This window comes from Phyllobates terribilis, unplaced genomic scaffold (genome assembly GCF_046119375.1).
Source record: "Phyllobates terribilis strain yellow unplaced genomic scaffold, ASM4611937v1 Scaffold_150__1_contigs__length_4496277, whole genome shotgun sequence".
NCBI lineage: Eukaryota > Metazoa > Chordata > Amphibia > Anura > Dendrobatidae > Phyllobates > Phyllobates terribilis.
Genome location: NW_027362910.1, coordinates 2,398,498 through 2,421,757, shown reverse-complemented (window position 1 = coordinate 2,421,757; position 23,260 = coordinate 2,398,498).

Sequence of the window (23,260 nt, the reverse complement as noted above, 5' to 3'; positions counted from 1 at the left end):
ACACCTACCAATAAACCTATATATTTTAGGCCACAGACAACAAGCAGTTTCTTCCTCGGAGTCTGCAACTGAATATGTTTCTTATAGACCCACCTTCCATAACGCTAATTCTCATCTCATTTACCGACACTGGAATCGGCATTAGCAATACTGCAGGAGAGATTCATTACACGTGACATGAGAAATAACTACTTCATGATGAAGACGAAACATATTTGGCCAGAGTCCGTCACTGACTACATCACCACTGGCCGTCTATATGAATGTTTCCCGTCTTCCCCGGACTGTAATCTTCTATCACGTTAGATCTCATGTCTGATTTAGACACGGAAGTTTGAGGCTTTTATAAAAGCTTTTTTGTTTCCACAAACTCTGTGGACATAAATTATTTGATACCAAACTCTCCATGTACAGTGTTTTATGTGGTTTATTTCTGGCCTTCTATATTACAAGAAAAACAGCAGAAAAAAAGCAAATATTAAATTGTTTCAAAAGAAAATTGGCACCAACAATTCTTGCAAAAAGAAAAAAACATGCAAAAAAGCATAAAACACATTTTCCCATTTTTCAACACTGTAACATTGTTAAAAAAAAAAAATCGCTCTTTTGGGCACCAGAACATAGATGTACACCACAGGGATGGCACAGGGGCATCTGCAACAAAACACTGGCAGCTGAACCACTTGCTGTTGTCATAAGCAAACATGGCATCTAAGAAGGTTTAACACAGTTTGGCTGAATGCCCCTCCTCCCCCAAGTACTCAATAGTATGGGGCTGTCTAGTTACTACGATACTGAAATGCCTAATAATGGTGTCATGGCCTGAAATGTACGAAAGTCTATTAGGCTGGGCCATAAGCAGCATCCAATAAGTTACATTTTAACATCCCCCGAATACAATAGACTAAAGTTGTATGAAAGTATTGATTTTGGGGGGTTTGGTCGACTATATAATGTATTTGGGGGCCTCCCGACAGATGACGTCAGGGCACAGAAATATCTGGCATCCTGAATTTCAGAGGTTAATCCGCTTGTTCTTCCTGTAGATAATCCTCCGCTAGAGGAGTCTGGAGGCGACTCTCTCATACTGACCACAGAAAAGCTTGAATATATGTGTGTGTGGGGGTGTCGGGTGAGATAGATGTCTGCCAAATGACTGCACTTATCTCATGTGTATGGGGCAGTTAGTATTACACTGACAGGCAGTGATAATACCCCGCACTACAGTAGTACAGTGCATCATCTGAGCAATCAGAGGTTTGCATGTTGTATGATTGCACTTACGAGAGTTGTTTAATCCCTTAGTGACAGAGGCAATTTTGACCTTAATTGAGAAATACTGAATATATTCTCTTTCTTTCTTCCCCTAAAGCCCCCTCACCCCCTCCCTTATCCACCTTTTGTCCCAAGACAAGAGCTAGCAATCGATAACTATTACGTGTAACTGTTGAAGCTTGCTTCCCGAGATTCAAAAGGAAATCTATCGTCAAGCCGGCACCGATACAGAATATTGAATATTGTAAGTTCCATAATTCCAATAATGATGGGACCTGTATTTTTAGTGGCAGGTTTAGCCAAGGATCGTATACATATTTTCTCATTGCTGAAAACCCCTCCGTGGAGCTGTAGCGCAAAAGCACCAGAATAACGGGTCGCAAATACGCCATGTGTGGTCCCTAAACGAAGGTAAAATCATAATGGAAAATATGGCGTCATTTGCAAGCTTCTGCTATGAACGAGCGATAAGCTATCGTAGAAGTTAGCGTTTTTAATAAAAACATGAAGGGTGGAGCCAAGCCCCTGTGATGTCAACACGGTGGTGTGTGGGCAGGTTTCTCCTTTCAGCAGAAGATAGTCTGCTGAGGATAGAAGAGGACTCATTGCCGGGGGTTATAGCTACTATAAGCAAAGGGTCACGTTTGATAACATCCAAAGCAAATCGGAGAGCCTATGCTGATTTGTTCCTGCGAACTGTATAGAGTAAGTTTCTTCTTTAATCCTTATTATTTTGTGTAACTGCTTATGTATTGAATGTCTCTTTTGTAAAATCCTTGTATATATTTTTTCTAAACACTGCCTCCCTTTTGGATTAAATATAACATTTAATAGTTCTGTTTCTTTTGTCCTGTAATCATTCCCTCCCCCGAAGCCATACGCTACCAGAATGCAGGCGTCCGTCCAGGCCTGTATTATATTTCAAATCTGGACGGTGGTGGCAGCGAATAATAATAATAATAATCGGGCTATCGTGAAGCTGACAGTGACCATACAGAGGGAGTAAACAGGTATTACATGCGTTGGAATCCAGAGGTGTGACGCCATACGCTCACTGGTTGCTTGCCAATACCCAAGTAGTGAGTAGTCTGGATCGTGTGCTCACGATTCCGGACGAAATCCGTGACACAGTGACGGCACGGTGAGATATTGTGTGGCCTCCCCGATATCGTCTCTATGGAATACATGACAAATTGGTGGCAAGCGGTGGGATATTTCAGACCATCAGTGGCTGGATTGAGCAATCATTGCTGTCACTGAAAACTTGCATGGTTCTTGCAAGAATTCTGTGCACAGTTTAAAGAAATCAGACTCAGTGTTTTAATATTTTTTATCTGGGACATAACGGTACGTTGCATCCCCTTCCCTTCTCTTGTTTTTCTGTCCTATTTTTTATTTGGCAATAATGGCTATGTAGCACCCCGAGGACTCGGCTGCTACAGGGTATTGCACCTCAAACCAGAGGTGTGGTATTCCACTCCCGGGTAAGGATGGAGTGTGGGACTGAGCTCAGTAGGCTGCATGCACTACATACATCCCATTTCCGGGGGACAGAACTACGGTACTCCCACCAGATAAATGTGCAGGTACGACAGCGTCTGTCCCTGGCTGGAGTGGGAGGGGGGTGGAACATCCCAGTAGTGTAGGGGCAGATAGGGGAGGGGCTCTGGGCATAGAGATAGGAGCCCATTGGGTGCTAGTCACCTGGGCTCACACATAGAGGGAGTATATATGGTGGGCACCATCTTAGATCAGGGTGAGTTCAGCCTGAGGAGAAGCGAGCAGAGGAGCTCAGCCAGGAGGGCTGACAGGGAGCTGTGGCTCCTGCTGGGCCCAGCTCCAGGGCCAGGCTTGTAGTGGAGGAGGAAGAAGAAAGGCCCAGAGACGCAGAGCCAGAGGGAACCCTGAGATCCCAGAATTAAGCCAAAAGGGTGAAGGGTTGGCAGAAGAGGGCACCGGATCCCAAGCTGGCGGAGGCAAAAGTAACCCTTAGCCAGGAACCGGAGGTCGTGGTCAAGCTTTGCCACGACCCTCACCACATCCACCAGGAAGGTACACCAAGAGTAGGGTCAGGAAAGCCAGAGAAGGTTTTGCCACCAGGAGGCCCAAGGGAACCGGACAAAGGTGGATCCCTGGTGGGGACGGCCAGCAGAGAGAGAAAGAGAAGGGAGCTCAGGACCACGCTCCGGAACTGCCTGGGGGTTAGCCGAGTCCCACACCTGGTGAATGCAGCACGGCTCGGGTGGTCACTCAAGGCCAGAGTGACTGAAGGAACACCAGTGAGTAAAAACCCTGAAACTGCATCTCACGTCTCTGACTCTCCTTTCTGCACTATCACTACCCCCATCATCCGCACCAGCTGCCCTGAGGCCATACCCCTCCCGTTGGGGGTTATACCACCATCGCTGCACCCATACTACCGGCCTCAGCGGACTGTTCTGCAGCGGCGGCCTTGTGACCACAAATCAACGGGTGGCGTAGTCGACACTTAACAACATCTACAAAGACTGCCACACACTTAGTTTGACACCCTGGGCACGGACCGGGTCACCGCCACGAGGACTACTACCGCTGTCAGATCCGGCTCCGGGTATCCCCTGAACATGGCCCAGGGGGCGCGTCAACTTTGGCGTAGTCGGCAGGATCACGTGCCCGCAACTACCGGGTACTGCGTGCCTGAAGAAAAGTCTAAATGTACCGTAAAAAGAAGTCTCCCGCCAGTTCCGGAGGGTCCCCGCCATCGGACGCCATCTCGGATCATTTCCCGCCGGTTGCCCGCCATCTGCAGCTTTTTCCCGCCATCCACGGAGTTTCCCGCCACTGGGAGACGATTCCCGCCATCTGAGAAGATTTCCCGCCCTGGCAGAGCGGACGCCATTATGGGCATGCCAGAGGGTGGCAAGAGACCACCTCCCATCGTGGGCCAGGTCCAAGAATGGCGCCAAAAGCGAAGACCGCCCCCACTATCAGAGACTGTAATGATTGAGATGTCCGTCAGCGTGGGGGGTCTGCCCCTGGAACTGACAATCACCAAGTTGCCCCAGGACCGCCCTGAGTGTGGGCGGATCAAGAACAAAAGAGTGAGGATGGGTGCAGCCTGGAGGAGTCTGGAGAGGTCGTACCCGGAGATGGATGGAGAGTCAGGCAGCACCGACCCTGTGGTCAGGATCCTGTTGCAAGCCACCACCCCACAAGACCTGGTGGAGATCCTGGCACAGCTCCCCCGAGACCGGGAGCGTGCACAGACCGCGCTGGAGGGCCTCGCACGGAGAATGGCCCAGGTGCAGCGAGAAACGCTGACTGAGTGGAGTCGGGAGATGGCCCAGCAGGCTGGAACCCGCCAGCGGAGCACGCCAACCGAGATGAGCAGTCTGACCGCCTCTGAGGATGGTGCAGGAGGAATGAAGGCCGGAGACGACGCCGTGGAAGGAGCTGAAGAGACGGAAGCAGGTAAAGGGGACGTCACTACCCCAAGCCTAGAAACCGTAAGCCTGCCCCAGCTCCCCGTCGCAGAGCCCGAAATTCCCCCTACCGTGCCCGTCGCTGCACCGCCACCGCTCCGGACTAGGCCTCAAGCAGGAGCTGCGGCCACGCCCCCTGTGACGTCACGCGCCTCAACCCTGAGCGCGGCCAAGCAGGAGACGCCACCGGCCTGGTCGCAAGACCTGGTGGACCCGGGCGCCGCTGCCTCTAAAGCGCCCTTCACGTTCAGGATGCCTTCGGCCTGGACGCATTGCCAAAAGTCCCCGGGCGCCACTGCCTGCACAGCGCCCTCTACCTCCACAGTGCCACAACTGGGCGAAGACCTGTACGCGCAGCACACTAGCCCGGACGGGCTGCCGTTCGAATGGCCACCGGAGTATACCAACCCACGACTCCGGAGGGAACGGCCCTTGTGTGAACCCCTAATCCCGGCTCCGGCGCCTGTCAAGATCGTCCCGCTCCCGTTGGAGGAAGCCCAATTCGAATGGGACCCCACCGGAGAAAACCTCATTGGGTTTACCCACGAGACCCGGGCGGCCGCAGCCCAGCGAGCAGAGTGCTGCCGGCAACAGCTGGAGGTCTACGACCGGGAACGGCGAGAGAGGCGGGTCCGCGAGGAGCGGCTGCAAGTACAGAGTGCGGAACAGAAAAGCCGGACCAGACGAAACCCCCGTGCAACCCATGGTCCCCGCGCCACCGGGACCGTAATTAAATTCCAACTGGAGCACGGTTGGGGTTTTATCCGGGACCACAGAACCCCCGGCGACGTCTTTGTCACCCGCAGGGACGTCGAGAGCCATCTGCCGGAGGGACACAGAGGACGTGATCTATACCTGGGTGATGAGGTCACCTTCATCCGGCATCAATGTGCCAAAGGTCCATATGCTCTCCATGTACACAGATTGACCGAGGAAGAGCTGCGGTTCGAGGAAGGTCAAGAGGACCCGGACGGGTCTGAAGATTACCCTCAGGGAGGAGCAGGAGGATGCCGTCATTGAAGTACGGCACAGTGGAGCTGTAAATAGTTACCCGTAAGGGTACAAGAACTGTTACCAGTAAAGTATAGTCCCCGTAGGGACCAGCAAACTGTTACCCGTGTGTCCCTATCCCTTTAACAGGCTGAGGACTGTGAACAGCCATCCCTTATTCCCTCTACCTGGCCGAGGACTGAGAGCGGCCATACCCTTGTATATAGTTGCGCTTCCTAAAGCGCCCCCTACCGGTTTTATAGAAGAACTGTTTTCTTCCAAAGACTGTGGCACTTTACCTGGTCACAAGTGCACAGTGGCCAGAAGCACAAGAACATTTTATATAAAAGAGTTTGATATGAAAAAGGTTATATTGCTAGAGTCTAATAATGTTTATAATGTTTTATATGTTCGTGTATGTTTTAAAAAATTTTGTATGTTTATATGTTTTGCTCTTTTACAGCCCGAGGACGTGCTGTGATTTACCAGGGGGGAATGTAGCACCCCGAGGACTCGGCTGCTACAGGGGTATTGCACCTCAAACCAGAGGTGTGGTATTCCACTACCGGGTAAGGATGGAGTGTGGGACTGAGCTCAGTAGGCTGCATGCACTACATACATCCCATTTCCGGGGGACAGAACTACGGTACTCCCACCAGATAAATGTGCAGGTACGACAGCGTCTGTCCCTGGCTGGAGTGGGAGGGGGGTGGAACATCCCAGTAGTGTAGGGGCAGATAGGGGAGGGGCTCTGGGCATAGAGATAGGAGCCCATTGGGTGCTAGTCACCTGGGCTCACACATAGAGGGAGTATATATGGTGGGCACCATCTTAGATCAGGGTGAGTTCAGCCTGAGGAGAAGCGAGCAGAGGAGCTCAGCCAGGAGGGCTGACAGGGAGCTGTGGCTCCTGCTGGGCCCAGCTCCAGGGCCAGGCTTGTAGTGGAGGAGGAAGAAGAAAGGCCCAGAGACGCAGAGCCAGAGGGAACCCTGAGATCCCAGAATTAAGCCAAAAGGGTGAAGGGTTGGCAGAAGAGGGCACCGGATCCCAAGCTGGCGGAGGCAAAAGTAACCCTTAGCCAGGAACCGGAGGTCGTGGTCAAGCTTTGCCACGACCCTCACCACATCCACCAGGAAGGTACACCAAGAGTAGGGTCAGGAAAGCCAGAGAAGGTTTTGCCACCAGGAGGCCCAAGGGAACCGGACAAAGGTGGATCCCTGGTGGGGACGGCCAGCAGAGAGAGAAAGAGAAGGGAGCTCAGGACCACGCTCCGGAACTGCCTGGGGGTTAGCCGAGTCCCACACCTGGTGAATGCAGCACGGCTCGGGTGGTCACTCAAGGCCAGAGTGACTGAAGGAACACCAGTGAGTAAAAACCCTGAAACTGCATCTCACGTCTCTGACTCTCCTTTCTGCACTATCACTACCCCCATCATCCGCACCAGCTGCCCTGAGGCCATACCCCTCCCGTTGGGGGTTATACCACCATCGCTGCACCCATACTACCGGCCTCAGCGGACTGTTCTGCAGCGGCGGCCTTGTGACCGCAAATCAACGGGTGGCGTAGTCGACACTTAACAACATCTACAAAGACTGCCACACACTTAGTTTGACACCCTGGGCACGGACCGGGTCACCGCCACGAGGACTACTACCCCTGTCAGATCCGGCTCCGGGTATCCCCTGAACATGGCCCAGGGGGCGCGTCAGCTACACATGAAGAGCCCTGGTATACCCAGCATTCAAAGGCCACACTCACTGCCCTCTGTGAGCGGAGACAGATTGACCCCATGGGCAAAAAGAGGGCCCAAATGATTGCTGAACTGCTGCAAGGTGCTGCGGAGCCTGTCCGAAAGCAGAGCCCTGATGATGTCGTGGCCAGCCAAGTCTCAGATGGCGCTGCTGCAGGGGTCCCACCTGTGATTGCCAGCCAGACTTGCAGCCAGGGTAGTGTGGACCCCCACCTGCACATGGCCTTGGAGCAGCTCGCCGCAGACGACCGTGATGGACGACTGCAGCGGATCCTGAAATTCCCGGAGCAAGAGGCTGAGAGAGCTGAGCACCAGGCCCAAGCTGAGCGAGAGGAGTGAAAGTACCAGCTGGAGCTAGCCCGGCTTCAGAAGGAGCCACCCTCCACGCAGACCCGCGAGTCCAACAGTGCCAGCCGTTTTAAACCCCGTCCTGAGCATTTCCCTGTTATGGAAAAGGATGGGGACTTGGACATATTTCTACGAGGGTTTGAAAAAGCCTGCAGACAGTATCAGCTGCCTGCCGACCAGTGGGCAAGGTACTTAACCCCAGGGCTCAGAGGAAAAGCTCTGGAGGTGTTTGCTTCTTTCCCTCGAAAACAAGATGGAGCCTATGAGGCCATCAAGCAGGTTTACAGGAAAAAGTTCAGAGCCCTCCAATGTGAACCACATGATAGCTAAAGTGATGTGGTGGATGGGTTCAGAACCAACTTTGAGCAGTAGGTCCAAGGACTGTCAGTCACCACCTTCTAGGACCTGAAGGATCTGATGGTGAAGGACCTGTTTCTTCATCTTTGCCCTGTGGAGGTGAGACAGTTTGTGCTGGACCGGGAGCCAAAGCAGCCCAGATTGCGGAAGGCTATGAGGCTAGCCGCACACCAGAGGTGCGGAAGTCAGCTGCCGCCAGCTGGAAAGGGGGTACGCCTATAACCACCCCCAGTGTTCCAGCCAGCCGGCCATCAGCGGGTTCTGCCCCATCTTCCAGCACCTGGACTACATTTGACTCCCGTAAGTGCTATACTTGTGACCAAACGGGTCACATCTGCCTTGTCTGCCCAGAGAGGCAGAAGAGGGACACCACATCTGAGGCCCCAGGGCCTACTGCAGCCATTCTTTTTGTGGGTGGGAAGGTTGGCCAGGACCAGGAGAACTTACAACCTGTTACTGTGGGCAACAGTTACTGTTGGCCTTAAGGACACTGGCGGAGAACATACCCTCATCCGCCCTGAGTTCGTGTTACCAGAGGAACTCATTCCTGGGAAGACCCTGACTGTCACCGGGTTTGGGGGTGTTCGCCGTTCCATACCGATGGCCTGAGTTTTCCAGGACTGGGGTGCGGGAAGGGGGTTAAGGGAAGTGGGGGTGTCGGAGAATCTCCCCACTAATGTGCTATTGGGAACTGATCTGGGACGGGGTGATGCTGCTCAGGATCCCCTAAAGCGAACCAGCATAAGTGCTAAGGGCAAGGGGAGCAGGTACGGACACCAGGTCATCCCGTGCGGGTGACCAGTGTCAAGCCAGATAGTGACAGAGTCAATGGTAGCTGCCCCATGACTAGCACGGCTCCACACGTAATGGGAAGAGATGGGGAGAAACACGGGGTCATAGGGAAAGTGGTCCCATGTCGCCAACCAGTGTCGTGACGGGCTGTGACAGGGCCGGTCGTAGCTCCCCCCTAGTGAGCAAGGTTCCCGAGGTAAAAATGATGGCAAAAAGGGTACGTCCCATAAACGGGCAAGGTAAAAGAATGGTATGCCCCTCTGTCTGTCATGAGTATGAGAGGGAGGTACCCATAGCCTGTCAGAGGTGTGGGGAAAAGGTATCCCAAACCGGTCAGGGTGATTGGAAAGCTAAATGCCCAGTCGGTCAGGGTGGTGGGCAAGTTGGGTCCATGGCTTGTCGGATCAGCAGGATGTGTGGGCCAGGAGGTGGACTTAAAGGGGCGATCTGTAAATCAGCCCCCTACGCCACCTCAAAGAGGGGGGATGTCAGGGAAATATTTATAAATATTGAATATGTTCTTTTTTTTTTCTTTCTTTCCCTGAAGCCCCCTCACCTCCTCCCTTATCCATCTTTTGTCCCAAGACAAGAACTAGCAATCCACCACTTGTCAGTATAAGAGCTGTCTCCATGTAAATCTCAGCACAAAACCCCAATAGCACACTCATGAGTAAGGCCTTGTAAACAAATGCTGGCAAGATAGGTGCTACCAGCCTAATTAAAATGCGAGGGTTTTTCTCTTCTGATAGAGGCAGGGGATGATTAGATGCAGGCTTGCGATAATTTACGTGTAATTGTTGAAGCTTGCTTCCCGAGATTCAAAAGGAAATCTATCGTCAAGCCAGCACCGATACGGAATATGGAATATTGTAAGTTCCATTATTCCGATAATGATGGGACCTATGTTTTTAGTGGCAGGGTCAGCCAACGAAAGTATGCATATTTTCTCATTGCTGAAAACCCCTCTGTGGAGCTGTAGCGCAAAAGCACCAGAATAACGGGGCGCAAATACTCCATGTGTGGTCCCTAAACGAAGGTAAAATCATAATGGAAAATATGGCGTCGTTTGCAAGCTTCTGCTATCAACGAGCGATAAGTTATCGTAGAAGTTAGCGTTTTTAATAAAAACATGAAGGGTGGAGCCCAGCCCCTGTGATGTCAACACGGGGGTGTGTGGGCAGGTTTCTCCCTTCAGCAGAAGATAGTCTGCTGAGGACAGAAGAGGACTCATTGCCGGGGGTTATAGATACTATAAGCAAAGGGTCACGTTTGATAACGTCCAAAGTACATCGGAGAGCCTATGCTGATTTGTCCCTGCGAACTGTGTAGAGTAAGTTTCTTCCTTATTAATTTTGTGTAACTGTTTATGTATTGAATGTCTCTTTTGTAAAATCATTGTATATATTTTTCCTAAACACTGCCTCCCTTTTGGATTAAATATAAAATTTAATAGTTCTGTTTCTTTTGTCCTGTAATCATTCCCTCCCCCGAAGCCATACACTACCAGAACGCAGGCATCCGTCCAGGCCTGTATTATATTTCAAATCTGGACGGTGGTGGCAGCGAATATTATTAATAATTGGGCTATCGTGAAGCTGACAGTGAGCGTACGGAGGGCGTAAACACATATTCCATGTGTTGGAATCCAGAGGTGCAATACCATACGCTCACTGGTCGCTAGCCGATACCCAAGTAGTGAGTAAAACCTACAAAAGACAAAAAATATATCTCATACCCTACCATCATTATATATAAATGTAAAGCAAAGTTGCATATGAAATATAGGGTATTTAGTGAACTATTTTTGATCAAAAAAAGTATACAAGCCGTCCCACCAGCGACAAGGTGACCCTAAATTGGGACGGTCCTACACTGTCTATATTAAAAACCTTACTGTATATCAAAGTTGAAGTAATGCAAATAAAAGGGTAGACAAGTAGAACCGGGTCCCAATATCAGACCACCTAAGCCTGTGGTAAGCTACATATATACTAACCAGCTCAACAAGGTAGTGAGTAGTCTGGATTGTGTGCTCGCAATTCCGGATGAAATCCGTGACACAGTGACGGCATGGTCAGCTATTGTGTGGCCTCCCCGGTGTCGTCTCTGTGGAATACCTGACAGCTGTTTGCCAAATGACTGTTCAGCCAACACTTATCTCATGTGTATGGCGCCGTTAGTATTACACTGACAGGTAGTGATAATACCCCGCACTACAGTAGTAGAGTGCATCATCTGAGCAATCAGAGGTTTGCATGTTGTATGATTGCACTTATAAGAGTTGTTTAACCCCTTACTGACCGAGCCAATTTTGAACTTTATGACCAGGCCAAATTATTGAAATTTGACCAGTGTTACTTTATGTGGCAATACCTCTGAACGCTTCAACAGATTCCACTGATTGTGAGATTTTTTTTTCTTAACATATTGTACTATAATAGTGGTAAACATTTTCAATATGACTTGCATTTGTGAAAATGTCGGAAATTTGGCGAAAACGTCACAATTTTCAAACTTTCCATTCTTATGCCCTTATATCAGAGGGTTATGTCACACAAAATAGTTAATAAATAACATTTCCCACATGTCTTCTTTACATCTGCATAATTTTTTAAACATATTTTTTTTGTCAGGAAGTTAGAAGGGTTAAAAGTTGATCAGCAATTTCTCATTTTTCCAACAAAATTTACAAAATCATTTGTTTAGGGACCACATCACATATGAAGTGAATACCCAAAAGTGACACCATTCTAAAAACTGCACCCCACAAAGCCACATTCAAGAAGTTTATTATTATTTAATTTTAGCACCTTCAGGTGCTTCACATGAACTAAAGGAATGTGGAAGGAAAAAATGTTTCACAAAAATGTTACTTTAGAAGCGTTCGATAGGGAAGGAGCACCGTTTGACTTTTTGAATGCAAAAATGGCTGGAATAGAGGGCAGACACCATGTCGGGTTTGGAGAGCCCCTGATGTGCCTAAACTGTGGAAACCCTATTTTGGAAACTACACCCCTTTTATCGAGGGGTAGAGTATAGTGAGCATTTTGAACCCACAGGTACTACACAGAATTTGATAACATTAGGTTATCATATTGAGCATTTTATTTTTTTTTCACAAAAATTGCAGTTTTAGCCTCAAATTTGTAATTTTCACAATGGATAATAGGTGAAAACAGACCCCATAAATTGCTACGCAATTTCTCCCAAACGCGATGATACCGCATATGTGGTCAAAAACTTCATGGCAGGGCTAGGAAAGGAAAGAGCGCCATTTGTCTGGAATAGATTGTGAATGCATTTTTAACCCACAGGTGATTCACAAAACTTTATAACTTCTAGATGTGAGAACAAAAAATGTAATTTTTTCCACTAAAATACTGTTTTAGCACCAAATTTAGAATTTACACGAGGCATAATAATAGAAAATGGACCCCACAGTTTGTTATGCAATTTTTACCAAATGCAGTGATACCTCCCTCATATGTGGTTGTACACTATTGTTTGAGCACACAGAAGTATATACTGTGTGTATATGGGGTGTAGTATATACTGCATATATCGTGAAGGGGTTGGATGGAAAGGAGCGCTACTTGGTATTTATTGAGCAGATTTCATTTGTATAGGTTGTGGGTGCCATTAGCCGAGCCCCTGAGGTGCCAGAACAGAAGAAACCCCCACAGGTGACCCTATATTGGAAACTTCACTACCTAAGGAATTCATCTATGGGTGTAGTGAGTATTTTGAACCCATAGGTGCCTCACATAATTTTATAATATTGAAATGTGGAAATATGATATTTTTGTGGTAAAAATGTAATTTTTGCATTTGCTGCAAACTTGTCAAGTACCCAAGGGTTAATAGGTGAATCTAGACCCCATAATTTATTGCACAATTTCTCCCCAACCGCAGTGATGCCCCAGATGTCATTGTAAATTACTGTTAGGTCACATTTCAAGGCTGAGAAGGAAGAAGCGCTATTTGGAGCACAGATTTTGTTAGAATAGTTTGCGTGCAACATTTGCGGAGCCCCGAAGGTGCCAAAACAGCAGGAAAACCGCAAAAGTGACCCCACTGGATAAATTACACCTCTCAATGAATTAATCTATGGCTGCAGTGACTATTTTGTAAAATCCACACCAGGCTTTTTTTCTGTAGAATTGAAAATATGGCAGTTTAGTGCCCTCACACATTGTGCCCTCATAAAGTGTAGTGCCCCCATATATTGTAGCGCCCTCATAAATTGTGCCCAGCTTGTGCTTCTGGAAACACACATCCCATAAATTTTTAAGTGCACACTCCCCACTACAATAATGCCAAACATGTGGCCGCTGACTTTGGTTTAGGCACAGTGGGGCTCAGGAGGAGGGGGGCATTTGGATTTGGGAACGCAGATTTCACTAGATTTTATTTGAGGGGGTGGGTGCCATGTTGCTTTAGCAGAGTCTGTGTTCTACCAGTAAAGTGGGAACTTCCTACAGTTACAGTGGCAGATGACGGACCTGAGTGGTGTTTGGTTTTGTGTGGGATAAATTAGGGTAACTAGTGATGATCGAGCATGCCTCATTAACCCTTTCGGCGAGTGCGCTCAGGTGCTCGCCGAGTATTTTGGCATGCTCAGCATTTCATTCATTGTCGCCGCACCTGCAAGTGTCACGGCTGTCAGACAGCTGTGAGACATACAGAGATAGCCTGTTTGTATGGCGACAAAGAATTAAACGCCTAGCACGACACCCGAGCGTGCTCGCCGAAAGGGTTAATGAGGCATACTTGCTCATCACTATTGGTAACATTTTGGGGTACATAACATTTTTTGTTTTTCAATAATTTTTATTAAACTTTTAAAAGGGTATGATGAGGGGGTAGGGAAGAAATAACAGGAAACAGAGGTGTGTGGTAAGGGGATAGGGAAAGGAAGGGATGGGAGGGGGAAATGTAGAGAACTCATTTGCGTAGTTACAAAGGGTAATATAGCGTATACAACCCCTGGGAAAAATTATGGAATCACCTGGCTTGGAGGATGTTCATTCAGTTTTTTAATGTTGTTGAAAAAAAGCAGATCACAGACATGGCACAAAACTAAAGTCATTTCAAATGGCAACTTTATGGCTTTAAGAAACACTAAAAGAAATGAAGATTAAAAATGTGGTACTCAGTAAGGGTAATTTTTTTAAGACCAAGCAGAGGGAAAAAATTATGGAATCACTCATTTCTGAGGAAAAAATTATGGAATCACCCTGTAAATTTTCATTGACAAAGCTAACACCTGCATCAAACTAGATTTGCTCGTTAGTCTGCATCTAAAAAGGAGTCATCACACCTTGGAGAGCTGTTGCACCAAGTGGACTGACATGAATCATGGCTCCAACACGGGAGATGTCAATTGAGACAAAGGAGAGGATTATCAAACTCTTAAAAGAAGGTAAATCATCACGCAATGTTGCAAAAGATGTTGGTTGTTCACAGTCAGCTGTGTCTAAAATCTGGACCAAATACAAACAACATGGGAAGGTTGTTAAAGGCGAACATACTGGTAGACCAAGGAAGACATCAAAGCGTCAAGACCAGAAACTTAAAGCAATATGTCTCCAAAACCGGAAATACACAACAAAACAAATGAGAAACGAATGGGAGGAAACTGGAGTCAATGTCTGTGACCGGACTGTAAGAAACCGCCTAAAGGAAATGGGATTTACATATAGAAAAGCTAAACATAAGCCATCATTAACACCTAAACAGAAAAAAACAAGGTTACAATGGGCTAAGGAAAAGCAATCATGGACTGTGGATGACAGGATGAAAGTCATATTCTGTGATGAATCGCAAATCTGCATTGGGCACGGTGATGATGCTGGAACTTTTGTTTGGTGCCGTTCCAATGAGATTTCTAAAGATGACTGCATGAAGAGAACATGCAAATTTCCACAGTCATTGATGATATGGGGCTGCATGTCAGGTAAAGGCACTGGGGAGATGGCTGTCATTACATCTTCAATAAATGCCCAAGTTTACATTGATATTTTGGACAGTTTTCTTATCCCATCAATTGAAAGGATGTTTGGGGATGATGAGATCATTTTTCAAGATGATAATGCATCCTGCCATAGAGCAAAAACTGAAAACATTCCTTGAAAGAAGACACATAAGGTCAATGTCATGGCCTGCAAATAGTCCGGATCTCAATCCAATTGAAAATCTTTAGTGGAAGTTGAAGAAAATGGTCCATGACAAGGCTCCAACCTACAAAGCTGATCTGGCAACAGCAATCAGAGAAAGTTGAAGCCAGATTGATGAAGAGTACTGTTTGTCACTCATTAAGTCCATGCCTCAGAGACTGCAAGCTGTTATTAAAGCCAGTGGTTGTGCAACAAAATACTAGTGATGTATTGGAGTGTTCTTTTGTGTGTTTGTTTTTCATGATTCCATAATTTTTTCCTCAGAAATGAGTGATTCCATAATTTTCCCTCTGCTTGGTCTGAAAAAAATTACCCTTACTGAGTACCACACTTTTAATCTTGATTCCTTTTAGTGTTTCTTAACCCGTTAACAACATTTGACGTACTAATATGCGTCTGTGCCCTGGGACTTAAGAGCCAGACCAGTATTAGTGCGTCATGACGATCGCGCGCGCACACAGGCTGTGCGGGCGCGATCGCCGCCGGGTGTCAGCTAATTGTCACAGCTGACACCCGGTACTATGTGCAGGGAGCGGTCCTGCACCTCTCCCAGCACATTAACCCCCGCGATGCTGCGATTGAAGTCGATTGCAGCATTGCGGTGGCAAGGGGAGGTGATCGCAGATACTAACCTCCTCTTCCGGCTTCCAGAGCTGTCTGCCGTGGCTTCCAGGATGTTGCCATGACGACCCGATGTCGTCATGACAACATCCGGGTCACCAGACAGCATGAAGATATTTTGGACATGCGCAGTGCATCTCCAAACAATCTTCTCCCTGTCCAGCGCTGACAGCCTGCATGACACAGGGATGGTGCTGCATTTCTGTGCCATGCAGGCGATCAGAGAAAAAAAAGTGAAAGTCCCATAGTGGGACAAAGTAATAAAGTATAAAAACTATCAGAAAGTGAAAAAAAAAATAAAAAAAAAATTGTAAAAATATTTTACAAAAAATAAAAAAAATAATCCACCAAAAATAAAAATATAATGTACCCATCAATAAATATTATTATAAAAAAAACAAAAAAAAACAATAAAAGTACACATATTTGGTATCGCCGCGTCCGGAACGACCTGACCTATAAAACTGTCCCACTAGTTAACCCCTTCAGTAAACACGGTAAAAAAAAAAAAAAAACTGAAGCAAAAAACAATGCTTTATCACCATACCGCCAAGCAAAAAATGGAATAACACGCAATCAAAAAGACAAATAGAAATAAAAATGGTACCGCTGAAAACGCCATCTCGTCCCGCAAAAAACAAGCCACCACACAGCTCCATCAGCCAAAAAAATAAAAAGTTATAGCTCTCCGAATAAAGCTATGCTAAAAAATATTTTTTTCTATAAAATTGCTTTTATTATGCAAAAGTGCAAAACATAGAAATACAATATAAATGTGGTACCGCTGTAAACGTACTGACCCGAAGAATAAAGCTGCCTTATCAATTTTACCACACGCGGAACAGAATAAAAAAATTAAAAAAAAAACAATTCCTGAATTGTTGTTTTTTGTTTATTCTGCCTCCGAAAAATCGGAATAGAAAGCGATCAAAAAATGTCACGTGCCTGAAAATGGCACCAATAACAACGTCAAGTCATCCCGCAAAAAACGAGCCGTTACATGACTGTCTGCCAAAATCTGGAAAAATTATAGCTCTCAAAATATGGCGATGCAACAACTAGATTTTACAAAAAATGCGTCTTTTAGTGTGTGACAGCTGTCAGTCATAAAAACCCCATATGATTCTGGTATCGCTGTAGTCTCACCGACCTGAAGAATAAAGTCGTCTAATCACTTATACCGCATGAGGAACGGCGTAAAAAATAAACTCTCAGGTTAGGGTTGTGCTAGGGTTAGGGTTGTGCTAGGGTTAGGGTTGTGCTACGGTAAGGGTTATGCTACGGTAAGGGTTGTGCTAGGGTTAGGGTTGTGCTACGGTTAGGGTTGTGCTACGGTTAGGGTTGTGTTAGGTTTAGGGCTGGGGTTGGGGTTAGGGTTGTGATGGGGTTGGGATTTTTTTCAAAAGTAAGAAAAAAAGATGACGATATGGCGACTAGTGTTGAGCGCAAGTGCTCGCTACTTGAGTTTGCATCGGGTGTTCTGGTATGCATTGAGTATCGTGGGTATTTGAGTGACATGCACGAGCGATCCCCGCATGTTTTTTTTTGGGTGTCTAATAACCGTGAAACATCCGGGCCGGGACTCGAGCATGTCACTCGAGCACACGCAGTACATGGTGCATACCTGAGTACCCGATGCAAACTCAAGTAGCGAGCACTTGCGCTCAAGACTAATGACAACTTATTCAATATGATGACCTAATGTTATCAAATTCTGTGTCGTACCTCTGGATTCAAAATGTTCACTATACACCTTAATAAAATCCTTGAGGGGTATAGTTTCCAAAATGGGGTCACTTGTGGGGGAGCTCCACTGTTTACGCACATCAGGGGCTCTCCAAACGCGACATGGTGTCCGCTAACAAATTGAATGGAAAATCGGCTCAAATTGTTAGCGGACGCCATGTTGCGTTTGGAGAGCCCCTGTGTGCCCAAATATTGGAGCTCCCCACAAGTGACCACATTTTGGAAACTAGACCCCCCAAGGCACCTATCTAGATGCATAGTGAGCAATTGGAACCCTTAGGAGCTTCACAAATTGATTCGTAAAAATGGAAAAGTATTTTTTTTCCACTTTTTCATTTTTACGAATCAATTTGTGAAGCACCTGGGGGTTCCGACTGCTCACTATGCATCTACATAGGAGTCTTGGGGAGTCTAGTTTCCAAAATGGGGTCACTTGTGGGGGAGCTCCAATGTTTGGGCGCACAGGGACTCTCCAAATGCAACATGGTGTCCGCTAACAAATTGTCAGCTCAAATTGTTAGCGGACACCATGTTGCGTTTGGAGAGCCCCTGTGTGCCCAAACATTGGAGCTCCCCCACAAGTGACCCCATTTTGGAAACTAGACCCCCCAAGGCACCTATCTAGATGCATAGTGAGCACTTGGAACCCCCAGGTGCTTCACAAATTGATTCATATAAATGAAAAAGTGTTTTTTTTTTCACTTTTTCATTTTTACGAATCAATTTGTGAAGCACCTGGGGGTTCCAACTGCTCACTATGCATCTAGATAGGTGCCATGGGGGGTCTAGTTTCCAAAATGGGGTCACTTGTGGGGGAGCTCCAATGTTTGGGCACACACGGACTCTCCAAATGCAGCATGGTGTCCGCTAACAAATTGTCGGCTCAAATTGTTAGCGGACACCATGTTGCGTTTGGAGAGCCCCTGTGTGCCCAAACATTGGAGCTCCCCCACAAGTGACCCCATTTTGGAAACTAGACCCCCCAAGGCACCTATCTAGATGCATAGTGAGTACTTGGAACCCCCAGGTGCTTCACAAATTGATTCATATAAATGAAAAAGTGTTTTTTTTTTCACTTTTTCATTTTTACAAATCAATTTGTGAAGCACCTGGGGGTTCCAACTGCTCACTATGCATCTAAATAGGTGCCTTGGGGGGTCTAGTTTCCAAAATGGGGTCACTTGTGGGGGAGCTCCAATGTTTGGGCACACAGGGGCTCTCCAAACGCAACATGGTGTCCGCTAACAATTTGAGCCGATTTTCCATTCAATTTGTTAGCGGATACCATGTTGCATTTGGAGAGTCCCTGTGTGCCCAAACATTGGAGCTCCCCCACAAGTGACCCCATTTTGGAAACTAGACCCCCCCAAGGCACCTATCTAGATGCATAGTGAGCAGTTGGAACCCCAAGGTGCTTCACAAATTGATTCATAAAAATGAAAAAGTGTTTTTTTTTCACTTTTTCATTTTTACAAATCAATTTGTGAAGCACCTGGGGTTTCCAACTGCTCACTATGCATCTAGATAGGTGCCTTGGGGGGTCTAGTTTCCAAAATGGGGTCAATTGTGGGGGAGCTCCAATGTTTGGGCACACAGGGACTCTCCAAATGCAACATGGTGTCCGATAACAAATTGTCGGCTCAAATTGTTAGCGGACACCATGTTGCGTTTGGAGAGCCGCTGTGTGCCCAAACATTGGAGCTCCCCCACAAGTGACCCCATTTTGGAAACTATACCCCCATGGCACCTATCTAGATGCATAGTGAGCAGTTGGAACCCCAAGGTGCTTCACAAATTGATTCATAAAAATGAAAAAGTGTTTTTTTTTTCACTTTTTCATTTTTACAAATCAATTTGTGAAGCACCTGGGGGTTCCAACTGCACACTATGCATCTAGATAGGTGCCTTTGGGGGTCTAGTTTCCAAAATGGGGTCACTTGTGGGGGAGCTTCAATGTTTGGGCACACAGGGACTCTCCAAACGCAACATGGTGTCCGCTAACAAATTGTCGGCTCAAATTGTTAGCGGACACCATGTTGCGTTTGGAGAGCCCCTGTGTGCCCAAACATTGGAGCTCCCCCACAATTGACCCCATTTTGGAAACTAGACCCCCCAAGGCACCTATCTAGATGCATAGTGAGCAGTTGGAACCCCCAGGTGCTTCACAAATTGATTCATAAAAATGAAAAAGTGTTTTTTTTTTCACTTTTTCATTTTTATGAATCAATTTGTGAAGCACCTGGGGGTTCCAAGTGCTCACTATGCATCTAGATAGGTGCCTTGGGGGGTCTAGTTTCCAAAATGGGGTCACTTGTGGGGGAGCTGCAATGTTTGGGCACACAAGGGCTCTCCAAACGCAACATGGTGTCCGCTAACAATTTGAGCCCATTTTCCATTCAATTTGTTAGCGGATACCATGTTGCATTTGGAGAGTCCTTGTGTGCCCAAACATTGGAGCTCCCCCACAAGTGACCCCATTTTGGAAGCTAGACCCCCCCAAGGCACCTATCTAGATGCATAGTGAGCACTTGGAACCCCCAGGTGCTTCACAAATTGATTCATATAAATGAAAAAGTGTTTTTGTTTTTCAATTTTTCATTTTTACAAATCAATTTGTGAAGCACCTGGGGGTTCCAAGTGCTCACTATGCATCTAGATAGGTGCCTTGGGGGGTCTAGTCTCCAAAATGGGGTCACTTGTGGGGGAGCTCCAATGTTTGGGCACACAGGGACTCTCCAAATGCAACATGGTGTCCGCTAACAAATTGTCGGCTCAAATTGTTAGCGGACACCATGTTGCGTTTGGAGAGCCCCTGTGTGCCCAAACATTGGAGCTCCCCCACAAGTGACCCCATTTTGGAAACTATACCCCCCAAGGCACCTATCTAGATGCATAGTGAGAAGTTGGAACCCCAAGGTGCTTCACACATTGATTCATAAAAATGAAAAAGTGTTTTTTTTTTCACTTTTTCATTTTTACAAATCAATTTGTGAAGCACCTGGGGGTTCCAACTGCTCACTATGCATCTAGATAGGTGCCTTGGGGGGTCTAGTTTCCAAAATGGGGTCACTTGTGGGGGAGCTTCAATGTTTGGGCACACAGAGACACTCCAAATGCAACATGGTGTCCGCTAACAAATTGTCGGCTCAAATTGTTAGCGGACACCATGTTGCGTTTGGAGAGCCCCTGTATGCCCAAACATTGGAGCTCCCCCACAATTGACCCCATTTTGGAAACTATACCCCCCAAGGCACCTATCTAGATGCATAGTGAGAAGTTGGAACCCCAAGGTGCTTCACACATTGATTCATAAAAATGAAAAAGTGTTTTTTTTTTCACTTTTTCATTTTTACAAATCAATTTGTGAAGCACCTGGGGGTTCCAAGTGCTCACTATGCATCTAGACAGGTGCCTTGGGGGGTCTAGTTTCCAAAATGGGGTCACTTGTGGGGGAGCTCCAATGTTTGGGCACACAGGGGCTCTCCAAACGCAACATGGTGTCCGCTAAGAATTTGAGCCGATTATCCATTCAATTTGTTAGCGGATACCATGTTGCATTTGGAGAGTCCCTGTGTGCCCAAACATTGGAGCTCCCCCACAAGTGACCCCATTTTGGAAACTAGACCCCCAAAGGCACCTATCTAGATGCATAGTGAGCACTTGGAACCCCTAGGTGCTTCACAAATTGATTCGTAAAAATGAAAAAGTGAAAAAAAAAACACTTTTTCACTTTTACGAATCAATTTGTGAAGCACCTGGGGGTTCCAAGTGCTCACTATGCATCTAGATAGGTGCCTTGGGGGGTCTAGTTTCCAAAATGGGGTCACTTGTGGGGGAGCTTCAATGTTTGGGCACACAGAGACACTCCAAATGCAACATGGTGTCCGCTAACAAATTGTCGGCTCAAATTGTTAGCGGACACCATGTTGCGTTTGGAGAGCCCCTGTATGCCCAAACATTGGAGCTCCCCCACAATTGACCCCATTTTGGAAACTAGACCCCCCAAGGCACCTATATAGATGCATAGTGAGCACTTGGAACCCCCAGGTGCTTCACAAATTGATTCATAAAAATGAAAAAGTGTTTTTTTTTCACTTTTTCATTTTTATGAATCAATTTGTGAAGCACCTGGGGGTTCCAACTGCTCACTATGCATCTAGATAGGTGCCTTGGGGGGTCTAGTTTCCAAAATGGGGTCACTTGTGGGGGAGCTCCAATGTTTGGGCACTCAGGGGCTCTCCAAACGCAACATGGTGTCCGCTAACAATTTGAGCCGATTTTCCATTCAATTTGTTAGCGGATACCATGTTGCATTTGGAGAGTCCCTGTGTGCCCAAACATTGGAGCTCCCCCACAAGTGACCCCATTTTGGAAACTAGACCCCCCAAGGCACCTATCTAGATGCATAGTGAGCACTTGGAACCCCTAGGTGCTTCACAAATTGATTCGTAAAAATGAAAAAGTGAAAAAAAAAACACTTTTTCACTTTTACGAATCAATTTGTGAAGCACCTGGGGGTTCCAAGTGCTCACTATGCATCTAGATAGGTGCCTTGGGGGGGTCTAGTTTCCAAAATGGGGTCACTTGTGGGGGAGCTCCAATGTTTGGGCACACAGGGGCTCTCCAAACGCAACATGGTGTCCGATAACAATTTGAGCCGATTTTCCATTCAATTTGTTAGTGGACACCATGTTGCATTTGGAGAGTCCCTGAGTGCCCAAACATTGGAGCTCCCCCACAAATGACCCCATTTTGGAAACTAGACCCCCCAATGCACCTATCTAGATGCATAGTGAGCACTTGGAACCCCCAGGTGCTTCACAAATTGATTCGTAAAAATGAAAAAGTGAAAAAAAAAACACTTTTTCATTTTTACGAATCAATTTGTGAAGCACCTTGGGGTTCCAAGTGCTCACTATGCATCTAGATAGGTGCCTTGGGGGGTCTAGTTTCCAAAATGGGGTCACTTGTGGGGGAGCTCCAATGTTTAGGCACATCTGGGGCTCTCCAAACGCAACATGGCATCCGCTAATTATTCAAGCAAATTTTACAATCAAAAAGTCAAATGGCGCTCCTTCCCTTCCGAGCCCTGCCGTGCGCCCAAACAGTGGTTTTTCCCCACATATGGGATATCTGCGTGCCCAGGGGAAATTGCACAAGAAATTTTGGGGTCCATTTTTTCTTGTTACCCCTGTGAAAATAAAAAAATTGGGTCTAAAGTAACATTTTTGTGAAAAAAGTTAAATGTTCATTTTTTTCTTCCACATTCCAAAAATTCCTGTGAAGCACCTGAAGGGTTAATAAACTTATTGAATGTGGTTTTGAGCACCTTAAGGGGTGAAGTTTTTAGAATGGTGTCACTTTTGGGTATTTTCTGTCATAAAGACCCCTCAAAGTGACTTCAAATGTGATGTGGTCCCTAAAAAAATGGTTTTGTAAATTTTGTTGGAAAAATGAGAAATCGCTGGTCAACTTTTAACCCTTATAGCTCCCTAACAAAAAAAACTTTTGGTTCCAAAATTGTGCTGATGTAAAGTAGACATGTGGGAAATGTTATTTATTAACTCTTTTGTGTGACATATCTCTCTGATTTAAGGGCATAAAAATTCAAATTTTGAAAATTGCAAAATTTTCAAAATTTTTGCCAAATTTCCATTTTTTTCACAAATAAACGCAAGTGATATCGAAGAAATTTTACCACAATCATGAAGTACAATATGTCACGAAAAAACAGTCTCAGAATC